The sequence below is a fragment of the Setaria viridis genome, chromosome 7, assembly GCF_005286985.2.
Source record: "Setaria viridis chromosome 7, Setaria_viridis_v4.0, whole genome shotgun sequence".
NCBI lineage: Eukaryota > Viridiplantae > Streptophyta > Magnoliopsida > Poales > Poaceae > Setaria > Setaria viridis.
The window spans coordinates 22,265,664-22,281,768 of record NC_048269.2 but is presented as its reverse complement, the minus strand read 5'-3'; the positions used below and the strand labels follow the sequence as shown (position 1 = coordinate 22,281,768).

At 47.5% G+C, this 16,105-nt stretch overlaps 1 pseudogene; it reads left to right on the top strand.

The window, feature by feature from the left end:
* Positions 1 to 8,457: 8,457 nt before the first annotated feature.
* Positions 8,458 to 13,054, top strand: LOC117864764 (receptor-like protein 6; annotated as a pseudogene).
* The last annotated feature ends 3,051 nt before the right edge of the window (positions 13,055 to 16,105 follow it).

The window sequence follows — 16,105 nt, the reverse complement described above, 5'->3', positions numbered from 1 at the left end:
TTAGCTGCTGTGTGCCTGTGTCGCGTGGTGAAAGAGCAAGGATGGTAGGATCGACAGGCTATCCTGACTTGTGGATGAAAGAGAAGGAAGTTCACTGACTCGTGGACCTCGTCTGATCTTTTTGCCCTTCTGAATAGTTTGGCTCTATCCATTATTGAGTCTTGATAGTAAAGAAGCTTTGATTAGACTGTGATAAGCTACAATAAATACACAGCTGTATCCTATGGGAACAAGGTATACAATCTGATCAAGATGTATACGTGTGGATGATATATGGAGTGGTGTATAGAAACTCCTTTTTTATGATTCCTTTCTCTCCATTTTTTTGAAAATGGGCTATCTTTTCTCTTTTTTTTTCATCATACTTTTTTTAACAAAGCAGGAGCACTGCTACTTCATTTAAGGAGATAGAAGTTCATAGTTACATATAGTTCGATATTACATAAATTAATTAGGTCTCTAAGATAACTCATAGCGAATTAAAGATACACTAACCCATCTATGGGGTGCCACACGCTCTCTGATGCATCATAACCTCCTCTTGAAGCAAATCAAACACTTGATTTGGCTGTAGGGATCTTCCTTCAAACACTCGACGATTGCGTTCTCTCCATATATTCCACGCCATCAAGATCAAGTAGGCAACCACTGATCTTCTTTGCTTATTGCTGAATGGCTGCAAAGATCGACTCCACCATGTCTCCAACGCGTCCTCATAAGATGCAGGCATGCAGATAACTCCTCCCGTCCAGTTAGTTACTAGGACCCAAACTTCTTTGGCATAACAACAGTTGAGGCAGAGATGAAAAGTTGTTTCATTTTCCTGATCACATAAGGGGCAGATTATGTAAGAGTCCCAGTTTCTAGCCATCATCTTGTCAGTCGTAATGATCTTGCTCTGAATCAACAACCATGCGAAGAACTTGTGTTTAGCTTCAGTGTAGGCCCTCTAAATGTTGCTTGGTTCAAAAGTAGTAAATAATCCTTTGAACTGTGCCTCATATGCAAAATTTGAAGTGTAGACTCCACTTGCTGTCCACTTCCATTTGATCTGATCCTCTTCTTCATTGAATTGCACATCCTGCACTAAATCCCAAAGGGTTATGAATTCTGCCATTTCATCCATAGTTTGCATTCTCCATAGTCCTCTAATTCAATTGTGATTAGCCATATCCTCCCTGACTATCCTGTTCTTTCTCCATGCCAATTTATACAGTGGTGGTGCTATATCTCGAGGAGTTTTTCCATTAAGCCATGAGCTTTGCCAGAACCTGGCTTTGTTGCCATTCCCCAATGTAACCACCGTGCTTGCTCTGAACAGCTGCCTGTCCATTCATCACATGGAGATGGAGAACCTACCCAAGGCCTATCCATTTCAGTCCACTCAAACCACAGCTATCTTAGCCTGAGTGCTCTACTGAATGCTCTAAGTTCAAGGATGCCCAGGCCACCCAGGTTCTTTGGCATTGCAGTTTTCTTCCATTTTACTAAGCAGTGCCCTCCACTCGCTTGCTCTGATCCTTTCCATAGGAAGTTTCTTCTAATTTTATCTATTTTCTTCGTTGCCCACTTCTTGAGTGCAAAAACTGTGATGAAGTAAATTGGCATAGATGACAGCACATACCTGACCAATGTCAGCCTTCCAGCTTTGTTAATACATTTTTTTCCATGTTGGTAATTTTCCTGCTACCCTATCAATGAGTGGTTGAATCTCAACTCTTGTCAATTTTCTTAGACTCAAAGGCAGACCTAAGTACTTGCAGGGAAGGTTTTGACTTGGCATGGCATTGGTTCCATAATGGAGCTTATATCAAGTCCCTCACATCTAATGGGATATGCAACACTTTTGTCCAAATTTATTCTCAGCCTGATACTTTGCCAAAAGCCTCAAAGATTGTCATGACCACCTCAATTTCCTCTCTAACTGGATTAACAAATACAGCTGCATCATCTGCATATAGGCTTATCCTGAGTTTTGCTGTTCGCCCTTGGATTTTTGATATGGTTGACTCATTTTCAGCAATTTGCAGCAACCTCTTCAGTGGTTGCAATGCCAAGATGAATAATATAGGGGATAGTGGATCTCCCTATCATAGGCCAGTTTTGTGCTTGAATTTTCTAGTTTGGGAGCCATTCACTAGCATAGTAGAAGTTGTTGTGTGCAACAGGATGGACACGCATTCCCTCCATCTGCTACCAAACCTCATCTGCTCCATAACCTCCATCAGGTAACCCCATATTACAGTGTCAAAAGCTTTTGCAATGTCAAGCTTTAGAAACAAAGTGGGTCTTTTCTGTTTGTGCAGCTCTCTGATCAGAATTTGAGTGTACAAGAAATTTTCATGGATACTTCTCTTTCTTATGAATGTACTTTGGTTCCTTGACACTAAATCATTTAGCACTTGTGCCAACCTTGATGCCATCAGCTTAGATATCAGTTTTGCAATGCTACTGGTGAGACTGATGGGTTTGAAATCAGTTACTCTTTTTGCCTCATTTTTCTTTGGAACCAACACAACCTGTGCTGAATTTAGAATGTTGAAGTGTTGGCCATGCTGATTGTAGAAGAACTGCACAGCCAGGATGAGGTCTTCCTTTATGATGTCCCAGCAAGTTTTGAAAAATATTCCAATGAAGCCATCAGGCCTAAGAGCTTTGTTTGATTTCAGATCCATGACAACTGTCTTTATCTCCTCCTCTATGAATTCCTCTTCTAAGAATTGTAGATTATGTCTCTGAATATCTAGAGCTTCCCAGTTTAAAGTTGTATTCCTGCTTTCCACCTTTCCCAGGCCATTCTGAAAGTGCTGCAGGATAGCTTCCTATTTTTCTTTTTGCAGATGCACACTTCCTCGTGAGGTTTTCAAAGTCTGTATGAAATTTTTTCTCCTCCTTCCATTGACTCCTAGGAAGAAAAACTTGGAATTGGCATCCCCAGCTTTCAAGTAAGTCATTCTGGACTGTTGTCTGACCCTTAACTTTTCAATTGCAGTCATAGTAAGGAATCTGTTCTTCAAGTCTCTTTTCAGCATCATTTCTTCTTGACTTAAGTTTCTATGCTCCTGTACTACATCAAGGATCCCTATAAGTTGTCTTGCTACAGCTAGTAGGAGCTTATTGTTCCCAATGACAGATTTTGCCCACAATCTGAGCCTTTTTGCTGTTCTTTACATTTTTGTGTGCAGTCTTAAAAAAGGATTTTGTAGAGCCACCTGTTTGGTCCAGGTTTGTGCCACCTCTTCTTTGAATCCTCTTATTCTAGGCCAGAAAGACTAAAATCTAAATCCCCTGTATTTTGCTGCATTTTGCCCCCTTATGATCATTGGACAGTGGTCAGACACCAAAGAGTATTCTGTGTGGAGTGTTACCTCTGGCAACATACACTCCCAATTTGTAGTGCAAAAGACTCTATCTATTCTGGTGTGTGTGATGTTGTTGCTCCATGTGTACTTCCTACCCCTGAGGTTTAATTCTTTTAGCTCTAGGTCATTTATCACTGCCCTGAAAGCACCCATCAGTCTCCTATTGATGTTGGAGTTGCTCTTGTCTGCTGCTTGCAATATCATGTTGAAGTCCCCCAGGAGAATCCATTTGTCAAACGTAGTTGTTTTTAGCTTCTTCATCTCATTCAGAAAATCCAGCTTGGCACTATCTCCTTGTGGTCCATAAACCACAGTTATCCACCATTTGGCTAGGCTCGTAGTTGCTTCCATACAAGCTATCACTGAGTTATCTCTGAGGAAGCAGGCATGTATCTTGTAATAATCCTCGTGCATAGCTAGTAGTATTCCTACCCTGGTTCCTTGTGCTGGAAGGAATTTAAAGCTCTTGGCAAACTGGGGACCCAAACATTTTGTGACTAAAATCTCATTGAAATGTTCAAGTTTTGTTTCTTGTAGACATATGATTGTGCCACTAACATCTTTCACTAGGTCTTTAACCACCCTTCTTCCAGCTTTGGTATTGAGTCCTCTTACATTCCAGTTCAGTATTGTGCAATTTTGCTCAGTCATGTATAATATATTTTCTCAGATCTCTTCTGCAAAGTTCTGCTCATTGAAGATCACTTTGTGCCCACCCTAGTTCACTTTCACCTTCACCCAGCTAACTGCCATCCCTCAATTTAGTGGTTTCTGGCACTGTCAAAAACTCTATACAGTCACTTATGTTGTTCCTCTCTTTCACACCCACACACACTGACACACCCACCCACACATACACACCCACACACACACATTTTGGAAACAGATAAGCAATCCTCTCCCTCCAGCACTAAGGCGCCAAGGGGATCGTCTTCTGCCTTCTCAGAAAGGTCAAAAGTCTCCCTGAAATCTCCATTTATCTTCTTATTGAGAGGTCCCACAAACTGCTCTTTGAATCTAGTGTGATGGCTTGCATCCACATTTTGCCCTTTTTCCAAAGTCCTACATTTCCTCATCAGCAGCATTGTGGTTTGCTCCTCCATTGTCAAATTTGTTTTAGGCCTTTCTGCTATCGTGCTGCTTTTTCTCTTTGAGTTAGATAGTTCCTTTGTCTTGGTCTCTGTATTCTCCTTCCCTCTTCCTTGTCTTACTATTTTCTTCAGTGTATTTGCTTGTACAGGTGTTGCCAAAAGTGACTGTGAAAGAGGCTTAGTAAGTGGTGTTGTCATTCCTGTTAGCACAAGCTCGGGTGCTTACGATAGCCTATCTAGCAATAGGATCAGGTCCATTACAAGGTTCTTCTTCTATCTGATAGGTAGGATCTTGTCCCTGAAGTTGATCAATCCTTGTTGTCTCTGCCTTTTGACCTTGTTCTTGCATTGCAAATTCTCTGTTTACTGTAGTATATCCGACAACAGCTGCATCTTGGCATCGCACTTCCTTTTCAGACTGCAGGGACACTTCCAGACTTTCAAATTGGTTGGGCTCTATTTCCTGGCCCCTCATGCCATTGAGTTGCATCCCTTGAGAGAGTCCATTCTGTATCTACTCAAGATCTTGTGCCTGATCATGGTCAGATTCATGTTCCCCTTGCTGCTCTGTCCATTGAATCCCCTCAATCGTGGTGTCGTGCTCCAACCCTCCAAGCTGTCGTGCAGGCTATGTAATTGTGTTGTGGGTGTCTTGCTGATGCACTATAGTTGTCGACTTCGTCCCTGTCACATTGCTTTCTTTTCCTTGTCCTTGAGCCTGTTCCCGGCCCTGCATAGCCATTAGAGCTGCTTCTTCTCTCATTGGGTCAGGATTATCTGACCCCCTCAATCTTTTACCCCAAAGGAAAGTTGGCTCTGCATGCAGAAAAGCTTTTGTTGCACACTTCTCCTCTAAACCATCTTTGACATGTTCATTGGTGCCAATGTGATCACTGTTCCTCGTTAGAGACCCATCCTCTCCATGAAGCTAATGGCGACGGCCATGGTTGCTACGCCGTGCGCCATGGCTGCTACTTCCACCATAGAATCCTCTTTCCTATGCCATTCTGAAGGCATGCCAGTTTGGAGACGGGTACTGCTGTGTTGGCCGGCCTTCTTTAGGTCCACCGCCTGGCAGCGACCTATCTCTTCTGTCTCCAAGGCGTTCCTGGACTGGCAGGTGACGACGAACAACAGTGTCATTTGGAACTCCATATTGCCACACAAAACGATACTTAATCGGCCATTCCTCCTCATAAAGATCATCAGGCAGCCCACTGATTCCATTATGGATGCTTCTTTTAGAAGGACTGGTGGGAAGGGGGGAGTAATCAAAAACATGATCTAGATGAATGATTACTTCGTAATCTAACATCTCTGCCGGGCTTGTTCTTGCTAATGGCAGATCCATACCCTCCATTTGGTAGTAGTACTCTTCTGGGTAGGTGATAGGCTCAACAACCTTTATAGTCATTATTTTAGCTAATCAACACAAGCAATCCCTTTCCTTCTCAGAATCCCCTTCATTGTCAATCTCTTCTATGAATGTTTGAGCATTGAAAAGTCTAGCTAGTGTCTCAATTTGTTGAACATGCTTTGGTATCCCCTCAATGCATACTCTTGCACAGTACATGAGCTTTGAAGTAGAAGCACTAACCTGGCGTGTCCACAGCATGAGCCGGAGAGCAGTGCGCCCAGCAGCAACTCCCCCAGGACAGAGAGTTGCAGTGTGTCGCTCGGGAGTGGAGAAGTTCAGTAGGAAGGTTGATGTAGTGAGGTGCTTGACGCCCAAATCTTGCTCTAGGATGCGAAGTTGTTGTAGAGCATCTCGGCACACCACTTGTCTGGAAACCTTGACACGACCATCCACCTGAACGCCGATGAGCGCTGTCAAAAATAGCATGCTTTCCTCCTCCCGTGCAGCCGCTATGTGTGGCACGTAGACTGTGACATGGTCCGATCTGTGTTCGGCCGCTCCAGGGATGAGCTCCGGCTCCATTGGCACACCGGCTACTCTCCTCAGAACGGTCGTACAACACTGCCGCGAGGAGAGGTCTTTAGGAACCTCTTGATCTGGGCGGCGATATGGAATGAAGGAGTCTGTTGCTGGAACGGTAGTGGTGGGTGTTCTTGCTATCTGCGTTCTTGCTGGGGTGGCTGCGTTGGGTTTGGCGAGAGGACCAGAAGGTGTTCTTGCGGTGGAGTGGCAATGGCGTGCTTTGTGGCCAGAGCGCAAGCAAAGGAGGCACTACGGTGGGTCTCTGCAAACTCCAATGTAGTGGTCAAAGGCAAAGCAATTGAAACACCGGGAGCCAGCTTTCGCCTTGAGCAATTGAAGCCACTGGTCGAAGGAGTGTGCTGCTTGTTTAGCTTGCTTCACCCGTCCCCCTGTCTGGTCATGAATGCTCCCCTGTCCGGTTCCAAGCCGAGCCCATACTGAAGCCACGCGCTTGCGCAATGGCCTCTTTCTCTCCTCATGAAGCCAGGCGTGGTTGATGTGACCGAACGACACACTCGGGAACCTAGGCTTGAACGTCCTGGGCTTCAAGAGGGCCTCCTTGTACGAGACTTTGTGAGTGCTCGGCTTTATCAGAATCGAGAATCCGGCGAGGGTGCTCCGTTGCCGTGTCGCCGCTGGTGCTGTCCCCATGGTGCTGCTGCGCCTTGTCCTCTGTCTTGAATGCCCGCTCACTGATGCAATGAGAGCCGAGGCTGTCTTTATCAGAATTGGAGCAGTAGAGCAGGTCGAGCGCCTCCTCTGCATCATGTGTAGTAGCCGGCGACCTATGGTGGCCTAAGGTGGTAGGGGATGGAGCGGGGTGCTTGGGCGTCTCCGGTGATGGGTGTGGTTTGGCTGGTTTGGGCATCGGTGAGAGGAGTTGCTTGGCTGCGGTCCCCAGCAAGTGGAGGGGTTTGTCTGTTGCTCGGTGGTTGGTGTGTGCTGTCACCGGCGGGGTGCCGAGCGGCGGCGGTGGGGCTTGGGGCGACACGGGTTGCTCTCCTCTCAGAGCCATGTCACCGGTGGGGTGCCGAGCGGCGGCGACGGGGCTTGGGGCGACACGGGTTGCTCTCCTCTCAGAGCCATCTCCCTTGAACTGCTTTTCAGACCTTCATCATGCTTTGAGCATATATTTATTTATCTTTCTTTTTACATAGTCCATATCATGGGCTACAATAAATACACAGTGCATTCTAAAAGAATTCCTATGTTTTCCCTATGGTCATCCAAATGCAAACTTAGGAAAATTTCTTCTGTTTTTAAGTTCTATGTTTTCCACATGAATTTCTTTCTTATTCCTTTGTTTTTTCTATTCCTATGCTTTTGAATTCCTAGGTTCCAAAGAGCCCTCAGCTCATTTGCGAAGGAGAGCATCAAAGTCAAAGTAAATAGTCTGGTGAGCCCAAACTACCTGGACCTGCTGGCTAGAGTGCCACGGTGGCACTGGCACGCCCGTCAATGTCACCGCTCCCTCTAGCATTCCTTTGTCAACACTCTCTCTGCTTTAAGCCCTCATCATTGTCCGCCTCATGAGTCCACGCCAATTTACAACCTGGTGGTGTCATGGTCATTTGGCGCGGGAGGCGTCGTTGTGTGAAGAAGACGAAAACGCTAAGGAAGGTGCGAAGCATCCAAGGATGGAATGGGCTGTGGGCCAAATCACGCAATAGTCTAGGAGTGACTAGGAGTTTGGCTATAGGCCGGAGTGAACGTTGGGGAAATATATAACCTGCAGCTATGTACTAGAATGTTATTATGGATGATGAATCGAACCTGAAACTCCAAAGTCTGAACCTATCCTATTTGTTCTTCCTCCCTGAGTTTGGCTGATTTCCATTTCCCCTCTACCTCAGTTATCCTGTCATGTGTAAACCATATCGGCTATACCAAGCTCACGCCAGAAGCATTTGAGCTTGAAACTTTGAATAGTTCAGGTATCAGCTCATGGGACTTCCAAAAATGTAAAAGAAAAAACAAACAATCAAATTCATAGGATTGACTTCCCAGATCATTTGAGGATGCATTTTGCTTGAATGTCAAATCGTTTGAGTAACAGCAGCATTCCCACACAAAACTTGAGCCAAATGCAAAGACAAATGATACAGCAAATCATTCTCTGTCGATTAACTAAAACTTCCTGGCCAAGCCCTCAACATATACTACAATTCAAAAATCACCACGCATTAATTTGAATAACATTTTCAAATTCCAGTACTGCAGCTATGAAATTTCGTGATTCTCTTCGTGAAAGTGAGGAGGTTACTAGGAGAAATAACAAAGCAACAGCCGCTGCAAGGCCACGTTCCCCGAAATGGATGCATGCGGACACCGGTGCTATTTGATTTGAAACCTGCGAAACCTGCGAATGTGATAGCGACATGGATGCATACGGACACCGGTGCTGATGAAGCTTCGCTTGACTCGAGCCAGACGAACTGACCACGGTCACAATCGGTCGCCGGTCGCGCACCGCAGAGCACGGCTTCCAGTTCCACCTGCACTCTTGGAATTCTGATCCCGACGCTGACTGAGACTGACTACACCACGCATAACACTAGCACCTCGCCGCCCGGCGTCGCCTTTCACCTCACGCCGCAGCACCCGAACCGATCGAACGCTAGCTGACCTCGTCTCGGTCTCCGGCGTCATTTCGGGGATATTCACGCGCCTCCGGCCTCCCGTCTCCACGGCCACAAGCTGCGCGTCACGCACGCCATCCCCCTGTTCCGCACGGGGCAAAAGCGCGTCATGTCAGGCCGCACGAACAAGCATCCGAGCCGCGTCGTCGTCCGCGCCGACGTGCGCCTCCTCCTCGTCACCTTCATCGTCGTCGCAACCGCGGCCACCGCATGCCCCACCGACCAGGCCTCGGCGCTGCTGCGGCTGGGGCGATCCTTCCAGCAGCCGGGCCTGAACCTGCCGTCCTGGCGGGCGCGCACGGACTGCTGCCGCTGGGAGGGCGTCTCCTGCGACGCGGCCTCGGGGCGGGTCACGGCGCTCGACCTCGGCGGCCACGGCCTGCGGAGCCGCGCCGGCCTCGACGGCGACTCCCTCTTCCGGATCGTCACCTTGCGGCGCCTCAGCCTCGCAGGCAACGACTTCGGCGGCGCCAGCCTCCCGGCGGCCGGGTTCGAGCGGCTCGCCGAGCTCACCCACCTCAATCTCTCCAACGCGGGGTTCGCCGGCCAGGTGCCCGTCGGCATCGGCAGCTTACGCAAGCTCGTGTCCCTCGACCTCTCCTCCGTTGATGACCAACTTACCTCCCTCACGCCGTTGGAGTTCAAGAACCGAGCTTTAGAGCCGTCATGGCCAACCTCACCAGCCTGCGGGAGCTCCACCTCGACGGGGTGAGCATGTCCACCGCGTCGGCCGGAGACTGGTGCGCCGTCCTCGCGGACTCCACCCCGTTGCTCCGGGTGCTCACCATGCAGTCCTGCAACCTCTCGGGCACCATCTGCCCGTCCTTCTCGCGCCTCCGGTCGCTCGCCGTCGTCGACCTCTCCAACAACAACCAAGGCTACTCCGACTACGGGTCGGTGATCGCCTTATCCGGGCCGATACCCGAGTTCTTCGCCGAGTTCCAGCACCTGACCGTCCTTCAGCTCTCCAACAACGACCTCAACGGCTCGCTTCCTCGCAGCATCTTTCGGCTGCCGAGGCTACGGGTGCTCGACGTGTCGTCCAACTCCGACCTCGCCGGCAGCTTGCCGGAGCTCCCAGCCGGCAGCTCCTTGGAGATTCTCAACCTGAAAGAAACACAATTTTCTGGTCAAATACCGAGCTCTATCGGCAACCTGAAACATCTGAAGACTCTGGACATTAGCGGGAGTAATGGTTCCGGAGGCATTCCCGCTTCGATCGGTGACCTTGAGTCATTGAGCTTCTTGGATCTGAGCAGCAGCGGGTTTCATATCGGAGAGCTCCCGGCTGCCATCGGCAGGCTGCAGTCACTGTCCACTCTACGGCTTATCGAGTGCGGCATCTCCGGCGAAATTCCATCATCGTTTGCGAATCTGACACGCTTGACAGAGTTGAACCTCTCGCAAAACAATATCTCAGGTGAACCCGACACGCTTGACTGAGTTGAAAATCTTTGATATGTTCAACAAGAGGCCTCCTCAGTCAAACAGTACTAAATATTCTCCACTTTTCCCTAGAAAAGAACAGTTTTCCTTCTAAAGCTGCATAATTAAATTTCTTTCCCTAGACAGAAGAACCATGGAAATTATGCAGTGCGTTTTTCCTTAAGCCAAAAGATACCATTTACCTGTCTCCAACTGCATTATATTTGAGGTTTTTGTTTCCTCAAAACTTCATATACACATCAGAATAATTTTTATCTTTGGTTATTCGCAGGGCCATTAACATTCTGCAGCAAGGAATCGTTTCTGAACCTAAGGAGACTACAACTGTGCTGCAACTCCCTATCAGGGCCAATTCCTAGCTTCATATTCTCTCTTCCCCAACTGGAGTTCGTATCACTTATGTTGAATAATCTAGCCGGTCCACTCCCTGAATTCTCCAACCCTTCTCCATTGCTGCAATCCATTTACCTGGACTACAACCAGTTAAATGGGTCGATACCCATGTCCTTCTTCGAGCTCATGGGTTTACAGACTCTTGATCTATCTAGAAATAGCTTTACTGGAACAGTAAAACTAAGCTTCTTTTGGAAACTCACAAATCTAAGTAACCTCTGCCTGTCAGCTAACAAACTGACGGTGATAGTGGATGATGACCACATCAGTTCTTTGTCTGCATCACTCCCTCAAATCAACTCTTTGGGTTTAGCATGCTGCAACATGACCAAGATCCCATCCCTATTAAGGTATGTTTTAGTAAACGACCTTGACCTTTCTTGCAACCAGATTGGTGGATCTATACCTAGGTGGATATGGGGTGGCCAGGTTGAGAACGTAGATGTGTTCAAGTTCAATCTTTCACGCAACAAGTTCACTGATATAGACCTGGCTCTTGATAATGCCAGAATATACTATCTTGACCTAAGTTTCAACAAGATTCAAGGGCACATACCAATCCCAATGTCTCCACAGTTCTTGGATTACTCAAACAACCTCTTCTCGTCCATCCCACATTACTTGATGGAACGAGTAAGTAGACTTTCTTTCTGAATCTGGCCAACAATACACTGCATGGAGGCATCCCACCTACGCTCTGTAATGCAAGCAATCTCCAGTTCCTTGACATCTCTTACAACTATTTCAGTGGCCATGTTCCATCTTGTCTAGTAGATGGACACCTGATCATCCTGAAGATGAGACAGAACCAACTCGAGGGCACTCTCCCTGATGACATCAAAGGAAGCTGTGTTTCCCAGACGATAGATTTCAACGGGAATCAGATCGAGGGGGAGTTGCCAAGAAAACTTTCTAACTGCAACAACTTGGAGGTTTTCGATGTCGGAAACAACAATTTCAGTGGCTCGTTCCCTAGCTGGATGATGAAGTTGCCCCAGCTTAAAGTTCTAGTGCTGAGATCCAACCGATTCTCCGGCGCAGTGGGTGAAATTCCTGTTGAGAGTGATCAAAACAGGACTAGCTTCTTAAGCCTGCAAATTATTGATCTAGCCTCAAACAACTTCTCCGGTACCTTGGATTCACGGTGGTTTGAGAAGCTCAAAGCGATGATGGTCACTAGCAGGAGCGACGCGCCGGTAGCCTTGGAGAACAACCTTTCAGGGAAATTCTATCGTGACACAGTGGCAGTCACGTACAAAGGAACATCCATAATGGTCAGCAAGATCTTGGTCGCCTTCACCGTGATCGACTTCTCCGACAACGCATTCACCGGTACCATCCCAGCGTCGATTGCAGGACTAGTGTCGCTGCGCGGGCTCAACCTGTCAGACAACGCCTTCACCGGAACGATTCCTCCACAGTTCAGTGGTCTGAGGCAGCTCGAATCACTGGACCTCTCCTCCAACCAGCTTGAGGGGCAGATCCCAGAGGCGTTAACATCTCTAACCTCGCTTGCATGGTTGAACGTCTCCTACAACCAGCTGGAGGGGAGCGTCCCGCAGGGAGGGCAGTTCCTGACGTTCACCAACGCTTCTTTCGAAGGGAATGCAGGGCTGTGTGGCAAGCCGCTGTCTAAGCAGTGCAACGGTTCGGATACAGGAACCCCTTCTTCGGAACACGAGAGAAGTTCAGAGGATACCATTGTGATGTTCTGTTTGGCCGGATCAGGGTATGGTCTGGGCTTTGCCGTGGCCATTCTGTTTCAGGTGGGCTGCAGAGGCAAAAGGTGGAGCGTCTGTTAATGTGTGTGAGTACCTGTTTATGACTTTATGTAGTATACGTTTATGTTACGTTGTCTATACTGTATACAACAGTATTTGAATCTATCTTACGTTCGATATTCAGGTCTTTCTAACTCTTAGGATCCGAACCAAGTCCCAAAGATCCTGTTTGGAACAGCTTAAATCGTGCTTAGAACGAAAATAAGCTAAAACTAGTAGTCAAACGACGTGTTTTTTTCAACTTTTCTTGGTCGCGCTTCTCCCCACAGCTTCCATCTATACTAAACGCAAAAGCTGGACTACACCCGCTTTCTAAAAAAGCACTTTACCCAGTGCAGCTGATTTAAGAAGCGCTTCTTCCTACAGCTGTACCAAACTGGTAAACAGGTAGAAATTCGCAGCCAAGGCTTGAGTACGTGCACGCTCGTCTGCACCACACCCAAAAAAAAGCGAGGACGATTCTATCAGTTTTTGGCGGGATTTCCAAAAACTTAAAAGAAAAAATATCAATCATATTCATATGATTGACTTCTCAAATCACCTGAGGATCTGGAAGAGTAGGAACCGCAAGGTGTTGGACGACGACGCGCTCGCGCGTCATGATCGCCCTCCTGCTGGATCACCAGCAGCTATGGGTGTGCGGAGCTCCTCGGCGATTGGACACGGAGCCGCTTCTGCCCTGGTGCCGAGCTGTAGGCCACGTCAATTGAACATGTAAATGTTACTGTCTAGCTAGCTGCGGTCTTGTTGGTTGGTCGATCCAGCGAGTCGTTTTATGAGATAAATTCACGGCAGGAACTTCAATTTGGTAAAAGGTATCATCTAGATCTAGATTCCTGCATTTAAAAAATACACATCTAGCTGCAATATCTAGGCCTGAGCATCGACACGCGTCCTAATGGGCTCGGACCAGACTCGCTTGCGCACGTGGCACGCCACGTTGGACGCTGACGACCCAGGGGTGGTTTTTTTGCATATAGGCCCCTTAATAATTACACCAATGGACTCAGTCCCTGATTCCCTTTCTCCTCTCCGTAGACCCAGCATCCCAGCCCCTGCAGCGCCGTAGCCCGATTCGCCACCGCAGCAGCTCGATTCGCCTCTGCCGCCGCCCGATTCCCCGTCGTCGCCGCCGCCGCCACCCGATTCCCCGCCCCAGCCCGATTTGCTGCAGAAGTTGCAGCCCGAGCCCAATTTGCTTGGCAGTAGTGGAGCCCGAGCCCAAGCCTAATTCCCCGCCGCAGGACGAGGCAGGGCATCTAACAGAGCTCGTAGTGAGCTTTGTGCTCTGTGCTCGGTGAAAGAAGCATGTAAGCTTCTTGGCAGCAATTTCTTGCTCTGAACTAAGATGTCACGCACTTAATTTCCAAGCTCGATCGGTGATTGGTGGTGCTCGAACTTGGCAAGCAAACATATGCCTGGTGTACATGCTAAAGCTACAGTGGAGTCAGGTCGGTGAAAGAAGCAGGTAAGCTGCTGCTGTCGAGCTGCAGGCCTCAAAAGAGCACAGAAACAACTGCAGGACAAATTCATGACAAAAACAAGAGGTCTAAATCATAACCAAAGATACAGGACAAGTTCATGAGGATAAGATGGACATTCTCATAGAATTTGTTAGGCACATTGTTGTGTTGTTGAGATGTTTGGTAGCTGTGAGTGCAATTGCAATATGTATGTAATCTTCAGGAGAGGTTGATGTTGTGTACTGATACGGGTGTATGAAATTTGAAAAAAATGAATGAATGATAATGTTTGATGTTCTATGAAATGCTCAAATGTATCATTATGAATTGTCAGAATCTGATAGATGTTAACAGAAATCTATAGAAGGCACTAAATTTCAGAAGTTGACAGGAATTAAGTTCACTGAAATTGATAGATATTGTTAAACCCATAGCATCCAACATAGTTTTGGTGCTAACCTATTATAGTTCATGCTGATCATTGCTTATATACAACTGCATTTCAGAACTAGCCATTGCCAAAAGAGCAAAAGTGACGGTTTTGTTCACTGTCATTTACAACTGAGCACATCCAAAGATATGTGTTCACTTTCATCAACAAAAGATGACCAAAAAGAAAAGGCAGCTTCTTGTTTGCACATCAACTCTTTGATGTTGCTGCCTTCTTGTTTGCTGCAGCATCGCCTTTCTTCTTGGTAGGTGCTACCTTCCTCTTCCTTGTTGTAGCCTTGCCTTGGTTTGTTGAAGTTGTTAAACGAGTAGGTCTTGCAATTGATCAATTTGATGTGATGAAAGCAGAGTCTGGCAGTGGCCGAGGAGGCATAGGCGAAGATTGTGATTGTGATCCATGCTGAAGGTAGCACTGAGGGATATGGGTACCCCATGGGTCCCCACCGACTAGGATACTAGTCGGACCTAACAAGTGGGTCCGCCCGACCAGGGCGTGTGGGCCAAGGACATGAAGTTACTTGGAATACACGTCAAGGCAACAAGACTGTCCAAACCTACTCGAACATCGTGGGACGCGTTTTGTAGTCCGACTCAGATTGCTTTCCATGTAAAGACTGAGTAGATTAGATTCAAGCCGACTTGTAATCCTTGGTCGTCAGCTTATATAAGGCGGCCAAGGCCACCCCCCGAGGACATCGATCGAATTATTGAGCAATACAATCCACCAAAATACAGGACGAAGTGTATTACTCTCTGGAGGCCCGAACCTGTCTAAACCCTTGTGTATCTTTGTGTTCTCACGATCACCTTCAAGTTCTTGGTTTCGCAATCGCCCTCACCTATAAATCAACCACTTAGGGAACCCTCTGATGGACTGTCAGGCTTATAAATTTGATAGTTGGTGCGACAGGTAGGAGTGATTGCGACATCCTTTTTGCGACCTCGATGGCATCCCGTCCCGGCGTTGTCTTCCCCGAGAGCACGAAGGATTTCCTTTTTGCGGCTTATAAGTCCTTCATGCTCCGGGAAGACAACGCTGGGAAGGGATGCCATCGAGGTCGCAAAAAGGATCTCGCAATCACCCCTACCTGGCGCGCCAACTGTTGGATTTATAAGCCCGGTAGTGCACTAGGGGGTTCCCCAAGTGGTTGATTTGTAGGTGAGGGCAATTGCGAAACCAAGAACTCGAAGGTGATCGCAAGAACACAAAGAGACACGAGAGTTTAGACAGGTTCGGACCTCCAGAGAGTAATACCATTCGTCCTGTATTTTGGTGGATTGTATTGCTCAATGATTCGATCGATGTTCTTGGGGGGTTGCCCTTGACCGCCTTATATAGGTGGATGACTAAGGATTACAAGTCGGTTTGAATCTAATCTACTCGGTCTTTACATGAAAAGCAATCTAAGTCGGACTACAAAACGCGTCCCACAATGTCCGGGTAGATTTGGACAGTCTTGTTTCCTTGACGTGTACTCCAAGTAACTTCATGTCGTCGGCCCGCATGCCCTAGTCGGGCGGGCCTACTTATCAGGTCCGAC